Here is a 9,028-nt window from a genome sequence, read left to right on the forward strand (position 1 = left end):
TTGTAAAACTCCGCTGTATACACATTCGGTCCAGGGCTTTTCTTGGTTGGTAGTCTTTTGATGGCTTCTTCTATTTCTTCCTTTGTTATTGGTCTGTTTAAATTGTTTGTGTCTTCCTGAGTCAATCTGGGCAGATCGTATGACTTAAGAAATTTATCGATATCTTCACTATCTTCTATTTTATTGGAATATAGCGTTTCAAAATACTTTCTAATTATCTTCTGTGTTTCTGTAGTGTCTGTTGTGATATTGCCTTTTTCATCCCGTGTGTTAGTAATTTGAGTTCTCTCTCTTCTTCTCTTCATTACCATGGCTAAGGGCCTGTCGATCTTATTTATTTTTTCAAAGAACCAACTTTTAGTTTTATCAATTTTTTTCAATGTTTTTTTGTTTGTTTCAATTTCGTTGTTTTCTGCTCTGATTTTAATTATTTCTTGTCTTCTACTTGATTTGCTCTTGTTTTGCTCTTCCTTTTCTAGGTTTTTGAGGTGTAGTGTGAGTTCATTTATTTGTTGGTTTTTCCTTTTTTTGAGGAAAGAACTCCAAGAAATGAATTTCCCTCTTAAAACTACTTTCATTGTGTCCCATAGATTTCCGTATGTTGTGTCTGTATTGTCATTTGTCTCTAAGAATATTTTATCTCCTCCTTTATGTCTTCTGTAACCCATTGATCATTCAGTAACATATTGTTCATTTTCCATGTGATGGAGGATTTTTCCTTCCTTCTTTTATCATTGATTTCCAGTTTCATTCCATTATGATCAGATATGGTGCATGGTATTATCTCCACACCTTTATATTTACTAAGAGTTGCCCTATGGCATAATATATGGTCTATCTTTGAGTAGGATCCATGTGCTGCTGAGAAGAACGTGTATCCACTTGATGAAGGTTGATATATTCTATATATGTCGGTTAAGTCTAGGTTATTGATTGTGCTATTGAGTTCTATAGTTTCTTTATTCAGCTTTTGTCTAGAGGATCTGTCTAATGGCGAGAGCGGTGTGTTGAAGTCACCCATAATTATTGTGTTATAGTCTATTTGACTCTTGAACTTGAGGAGAGTTTTTTTTTTTTTTTATGAACGTTGCAGCACCATTGTTTGGTGCATACAAATTGATAATTGTTATGTCTTGTTGGTGGATGGTTCCTTTTAACAGTATATAGTGTCCTTCTTTATCCCTTTTGAGTAACTTAGGTTTGAAGTTGATTTTATTCGATATGAGTATGGCCACTCCTGCTTGCTTCTGAGGGCCATGTGAGTGGTATGATTTTTCCCAACCTTTTAACTTCAGTCTGTGTATGTCTCTCCCTATCATATGAAGGCAGCATATTGTTGGATTCGTTTTCTTGATCCAGGTTACTAGCCTATGTCTCTTGATTGGTGAATTTTGGCCATTAACTTTAAAGGTTACAATTGAAATATGGTTTGTACTTCCAGTCATGTTTATTTATTTATTTATTTTAGTTTGGCTAGTTTTTACTTTTGGGTTATATTCCTTCCCCTTTACTGAGATACCTCCCGCTGTTAGTTTTGGGCATTATTTTTCAATTCCTCTTCTTGTAGTATTTTGCTCAAAATGCTTTGCAGTGCTGGTTTTCTGGCTGCGAATTCTTTTAGCTTTTGTTTATCGTGAAATATTTTAATTTCATTGTCAAATCTGAAGCTTAATTTTGCTGGATACAGTATTCTTGGTTGGAATCCATTATTTTTCAGCTTTTGAAATACGTTGTTCCAGGATCTTCTTGCTTTCAAAGTCTGTGATGAAAAATCAGTCATTTACCTAATTGGTTTACCCCTGAATGTAATCTGCCTCCTTTCTCTCGTAGCTTTTAATATTCTCTCCTTGTTCTGTATGTTGGCTATCTTCATAATTATATGTCTTGGAGTTGGTCTATTTTGGTTTTGAATGTTTGGGGTCATGTAGGCTTCCAGGATTTGGCAGTCCATTCCATCTTTCATCTCTGGGAAGTTTTCTAGAATTATGTCATTTGATAGGTTGTCCATTCATTTGGTTTGAATCTCTATGCCTTCTTCTATCCCGATGACTCTCAAATTTGTTTTTTTATAACATTCCATATCTCTTGAATAGATTGCTCATGAGATTTAAGCATCTTTTCTGTGTTGACTATATTCTTTTCAAGTTGATAAACTTTGTCTTCATTATCTGATGTTCTGACTTCTACTTGATCTAGTCTATTTGTAATATTCTCGTAAAGACCCAGAATAGCAAAAGCAATTCTAAACAGGAAGTGTGAATCTGGAGGTATACCGATACCAGATCTCAAACTGTACTACAGAGCAATATTAACAAAAACAGCATGGTACTGGTACCAAAACAGGCGGGTGGACCAATGGTACAGAATAGAGGACCCAGAAACCAATCCACGAAACTACAACTATCTTATATTTGATAAAGGGGCTAAAAGCATGAAATGGAGGAAGGATAGCGTCTTCAACAAATGGTGCTGGGAAAACTGGAAATCCATATGCAACAAAATGAAACTGAATCCCTTTCTCTCGCCATGCACAAAAGTTAACTCAAAATGGATCAAGGAGCTAGATATCAAATCAGAGACACTGTGTTTGATAGAAGAAAAAGTTGGCTACGATCTGTATACTGTGGGGTCGGGCTCCAAATTCCTTAATAGGATGCCCATAGCCCAAGAGTTAATAACAAGAATAAACAAATGGGACCTACTTAAACTAAAAAGTTTTTTCTCAGCAAGAGAAACAATAAGAGAGGTAAATAGAGAGCCTACATCCTGGTAACAAATTTTTACCCCTCACACTTCAGATAGAGCCCTAATATCCAGAATATACAAAGAACTCAAAAAATTAAACAAAAAGATAACAAATAACCCAATCAACAAATGGGCCAAGGACCTGAACAGACACTTCTCAGAGGAGGACATACAGTCAATCAACAAGTACATGAAAAAATGCTCACCATCTCTAGCAGTCAGAGAAATGCAAATCAAAACCACCCTAAGATACCATCTCACTCCAGTAAGATTGGCAGCCATTATGAAGTCAAACAACAACAAGTGTTGGCGAGGATGTGGGGAAAAGGGTACACTTGTACATTGCTGGTGGGACTGCAAATTGGGCGGCCAATTTGGAAAGCAGTATGGAGATTCCTGGAAAAGCTGGGAATGGATCCACCATTTGACCCAGCCCTTCTCGGACTATTCCCTGAGGATCTTAAAAGAGTGTACTATAGGGATACTGCCACATCAATGATCATAGCGGCACAATTCACAATAGCAAGACTGTGGAACCAACCTAGATGCCCCTCAATAGATGAATGGATAAAAAAAAATGTGGCATTTATACACAATGGAGTATTACGCAGCACTAAAAATGACAAAATCATGGAATTTGCAGGCAAATGGATGGCATTAGAGCAGATTATGCTAAGCGAAGCTAGCCAATCCTTAAAAATCAAATGCCAAATGTCTTCTTTGATATAAAGAGAGCAACTAAGAACAGAACAGGGAGGAAGAGCATGAGGAAAAGATTAACATTAAACAGAGACGAGTAAGGGGAGAGAAAGGGAGAGAGAAGGGAAACCATATAGAAATGGTAGGAGACCCTCAATATTACACAAAATTACACATAAGAGGTTGTGAGGGGAAGGGGGGAAATAAGGGAGATAATTGAACAACAACAGATGAGGTAGAGAGGGAAGATGGGAGGGGAGGGGAGGGGGGATAGTAGGGGATAGGAAAGGTAGCAGAATACAACAGTCACTAATATGCCATTATGTAAAAATGTGAGTGTGTAACCCATGTGATTATGCAATTTATATTTGGGGTAAAAATGGGAGTCCATAACCCACTTGAGTCAAATGTATGACAGATGATACATCATGAGCTTTGTAATGTTTTGAACAACCAATAAAAAAAATAAAAATAAATAAATCCCCCCCCCAAAAGTTTAAAGTTAAAAGGGTTATTTTATGTTTATCTTTGGGGGATATATACCCCTTCCCAATTCCCTCTTTTTGCTTTAATAAGTACATTTTAATAGTTTGATGAGCTCTTTCAACTATGCCTTGTCCCTGTGGATTGTATGGGATTCCTGTTATATGAGTAATGCCAAATGATAAGCAAAATTGTTTAAAAGAGGTAGAAGAATAGCCAAGGTCATTATCTGTTTTTAACTGTTTTGGAACACCCACAGTGGCAAAATTTTGTAAGTAATGAGCTATAATATCTTTAGTTTTTTCTCTGGCATGAAGGGAACCCATCAAAAATCTGGAAGATGTATCAACTGTAACATGCAAATATTTTAATTTTCCAAATTCTGTCAAGTGTGTGACGTCCATCTGACAAATATGGTTAGGTATCAGTCCTCTAGGATTGACTCCAAGACTAACTTGTGGTAAAAAGGTCACACAATTTTGACATTGTTTTATTATTTGTCTATCTATTTCCTTAGTTATTTAAAAATGCTTTTTAAAAGTATTTGCATTGACATGAAAGGATTTATGAAAATGTGCAGCTTCTTCTAGTGTAGAAAAAAATATGTATGTCATGTGTAGCTTTATCTGCTATATAATTGCCCAAACTAAGGGCTCCAGGCAATGCTGTATGTGCCCTGATATGTCCTATAAAGAATGGATCTTCTCTGTCCCAAATTAGACTTTGTATAGTGGAAAACAAAGAGAAAACAGTAGAGGAAGGGGAAATCCTACCAGCTTCTTCAAGGGATACTATAGCATTAACTATATACTGACTATCAGAAAATAAATTAAATACAGAATCTTTAAACATCACAAAAGCTTGTAATACTGCATTAAGCTCTACCTTTTGAGCTGATTGTTTGGGTACTAAAAATGTAAAATTTTGATCAGGGGTAACTACTGCTGCTGTTCCATTATTTGACCCATCAGTGAATATATTTGGAGCATTCATGATAGGTGTTTTTCTTGTCATTTTTGGAAAAACTACAGGATGAGAAGACCAAAAAGACAACAAAGGATTAAATGGTAAGTTGCTATCAAATGAAACATTACATTTTCACATGATTATTGCCCAAGTATTTAACTCATTAGCTAACTCATCAATTTGATACATTGTATATGGAGTAATAATTTTATTGGAGAAATTCCAATCACTTCCTTTGTTGCTTTTATTCCTTTGAGTATTAATTATCCTACAGCCTTAGTATACCTAATAAGAATAGTGTTAGGAGAATAAGATAAATGTATCCATAATCATGGAACTTCTTGCCAAAATACTCCTGTAGGAATATTTTTTGTTGGTAGTACAATAATAATAGAGGCGAACTTATATCAATTCTCTCTAAATGTAGATTTTCCATATATGTTTCAATGATTTTTAATGCCTTTCTTGCTTTAGCCGTTAACATGTGGGTTGAATTTAGGTCTGATGGACCTTTTAGGATATCGAATAAATGTCCCAACTCTCCTTTTGGTATGCCTAGATAAGGCCTTATCCAATTTATGTCTCCTAATAACTTTTGAAAGTCGTTAAGTGATTTCACTTGATCTACTCATATTTGAATTTTTGGTGGATGGACCATGGTTGAGGATAATAGAACTCCTAAATAATTATTTGGAAAATTTAGTTGTACTTTATCTATTTCTATCTCTAGATTATAATTTTTTAATAAGTTTGTAAGTGTTGCATAACATTCTAGCAATGTGTTTTTATCTTTGTGTGCTAATAATACATCGTTCATAAAGTGAAATATTTGTAGCTCAGGATTTTGATTTCTAAGTGGCTGGGTTACTTTGTTAACATAAATTTGACACATAGTTGGGCTGTTAGCCATCCCTTGAGGGAGTAGTTTCCATTCATATCTCTGATCAGGACCTTCATGATTCAGCACAGGGATAGTAAATGCAAAACCTGGACTATCCTCAGGATGAATTGGAATTGAAAAAAAAAAAAACAATCTTTAATATCTATAACTAAAACATACCAGGTTTTTGGCACAGCAGACAATTGGGGAATCCCCGATTGAGCAGGTCCCATAATAACCATCTCATTATTAATGGCTCTTAAATCTTGCAGTAATCTCCATTTACCGGATTTCTTTTTGATGACAAAAGTAGAAGTATTATGGGGAGATATGGAAGGTTGTATATGTCCCTCTGCTAATTGTTGTCTGACCAGGTAATTTGCTGCTTGTATCTTTTCTTTAGTCAGGGGCTACTGAGGCACCCATACTGGTCTTTCTGATTTCCAAGTAAATTTATTGTCTCAGTGACCCCTCCTGAAAACCCAATCCATATCTGTGTGTTTCTTGATATATTTGTATTGGTGCCACTATACTTTGTCCTTTTTCTCCTAATCCTCTTCCTTTCCTAAAACCTTGTCTAGCCATAATAGTGGGCACATTTGGATTGATGTTATTTGTTAATGTCAAACCTAATTGATCTAAGATATCTCCTCCCCATAAATTTATAGGAAGATGATCCAATACATATGGCTGTATAGTTCCTTCACATCCTTCAGGATCCTTCCAATCTAATACCATTGCACTTCTATGGGGATTAGTCGCCACTCCTAGGCCTCGAAGCCTTTGAGTGGCATGTTGTATCGGCCAATGTTTTGGCCATTCTTGATGAGAGATGATGCTAAGGTCTGCACCTGTATCCAGTAGCCCATTAAATTCATGTCCTTGAATATTTAGTTTTAGCATGGGGCAAGAATCTAAATTTAAAGAAAGCATAGCAGAATATAACAGTCATTAATATGGTATTATGTAAAAATGTGGATGTGTAACCGATGTGATTCTGCAACTTGTATTTGGGGTAAAAAATGGGAGTTCATAACCACTTGAATCAAATGTATGGAAGATGATATGTCATGATCTTTGTAATGTTTTGAACAACCAATAAAAAAAAATCTTAAAAAAAAAGAAAGCAGAGCCCAATCTACACCTGTGGAGCCTAATCCCCTGGAACCTCTTTCTACAGTACGGCTGGAAAATTTATTATGTAAGCTTGGTATTATTAATAACTGTGCTATTCCATCTCCTGGTGAAATTACTGATATACTCCTTGGAGAACTGGCTATAATTTTTATTTCACCTTCATAATTGGGATCAATTACCCCAGGACCATCATAAGTCCTTTTAGAGTTGAAAAACTGCATCCCAATAATAAGCCTACTGTTCCTTGGGGAAGAGGTCCTTTTACCCCTGTGGGAATGATTCGAACTCCCATCTCTGGAGTTAGTACTGCTCTGGCGAGGGGCAGATGTCCCACCCTGTGCTCCCTCTGGTTTGTTTGATGAGAGATCTAATGGATAATGTGTCCTGGGCACGACCCTGATGGTGTTGCTGGGTTCCTCCATTGCCCCATATATTTGTGGTTGTGGGCCCTGGAGCATTGAGCCCCCCTGTCCGTTTTTTGGCAATGGAGCCCAATGCTTTTCTGCACGATATTGTGGGTAAACACCTGGTCCTTGTCTGTTTTTTGATAATGGAGTACCCTCTATGGTGGTTTGAGAACAGCATTCATTAGACCAATGTCTCCCTCTACGGAATCATGGGCAAATACCCGGTATTCTACTCCTTTGATACCTAGTTTTGTTAAACCCTCCTCCTATGGGGCAACTCCTTCTAAAACGTCCTGTTTGTAGCATGTTTTTGGCCTGGCACCTAAAGCCTGTTGTACTGTAGCTGCCAAGTCTTGTCCTTGTTCATTATTGTCTCTACATAATTTAATATATGTGTTTAAATCTTTATGTTTCCATGGTTTAATGGCCTCCTTGCATCATTTGTTTGCTTGTTCATAGGCTAACTGTTTAATTAATGGCATTCCTTGTTCTGTATCCCCCAAAATTCTGGTAGCTGTTTGAATAAGCCTATCTATAAATTAAGCATAAGGTTCATTAGCTCCTTGTATTACCTTAGATAACAGACCTTGTATATTTCCATGCCTCTGTAAAGTTTTCCATGCCCTAATTGCAGCTGAAGCGATTTGTGAGTATATGGCAGGATCATATTCAACTTGTTGCAGCTGACCCTCATTAGGTCCCTCTCCAAGTAACATATCTAGATTTCTCTGAGGATAACTGGCTGCTGCATTTCGCCTAACTGTCTCCATTCAAAATTCCTGATTGGCAACCTTCCATAACAGATATTGTCCTCCATTTAGCACAGCTTTGCACATACTAGTCCACTCTGCTGGCCTCATGTCCAAGTTGGAAAAGGATTCGACCATACTTACAGTGAAGGGTGCTTGAGGACCATAGGTTGTTACAGCCTCTTTCAGCTGCTTCACTGTTTTGAAATCTAGAGCATGGTGAATTCACTGCCCTCCTGCCTGCTCAAATACAGGGCATGCTAATATTTGAGGTCCTGTCTCAAGATCCCATCTCTCAACTACGGGGGTTGGGGGCCACCCAGCATGTGTTGTCTCCATAGGTGGAGCTGTCGGTTGGACACTTATGCCCTCTGGTGATAGCAAGGTGTTAGTAGCAGCCTCCTGTTGTAACTTCTCCCATGGATAGCCTTTCCTTTTCTAAAATTTCTTCCCCTGTCTGACTAACTCGAAAGTCTTCCTCTTTTACTTGATCTAAAATGCCTTCTCCTTTACTAAGCAAATAAGATTGTACCAACGTCCATAACGGTAATGTACCAACTGGCAGAGTTCCTGGGCTTTCCTTTTCTATCCTTTTTAAATCTTTGCCATGATGGTTCCATTGTGATATATTTAATAACCCCACTTTAATGAACCATGGGCTATAACTTTGTATTGTCCTAACGTATGCCCTAACTGTCCTTGATTTTACTGAAATGCCTCCTTCCTCTAGCAATTTACTTAACACCCTTTCAGTTTGGTTTTTACTAATTTTTAATTCCATATTTCTGCTATAAAAATAACGCAACCCAACAAGATAAAGCAAAACGGAACAAAAAACGGAACAAAAAATCATTGTATCAGTTTTTCTATTTTCTTGACATGTGTATTTGTGTTCTATCTCTATCTCTTCCTCAGGGGTGAACAACTTCAAACCTTGAGCCAACCATTTTCCCCAGTTTGCC

Source organism: Marmota flaviventris, chromosome X (genome assembly GCF_047511675.1).
Source record: "Marmota flaviventris isolate mMarFla1 chromosome X, mMarFla1.hap1, whole genome shotgun sequence".
Classification (NCBI taxonomy): domain Eukaryota; kingdom Metazoa; phylum Chordata; class Mammalia; order Rodentia; family Sciuridae; genus Marmota; species Marmota flaviventris.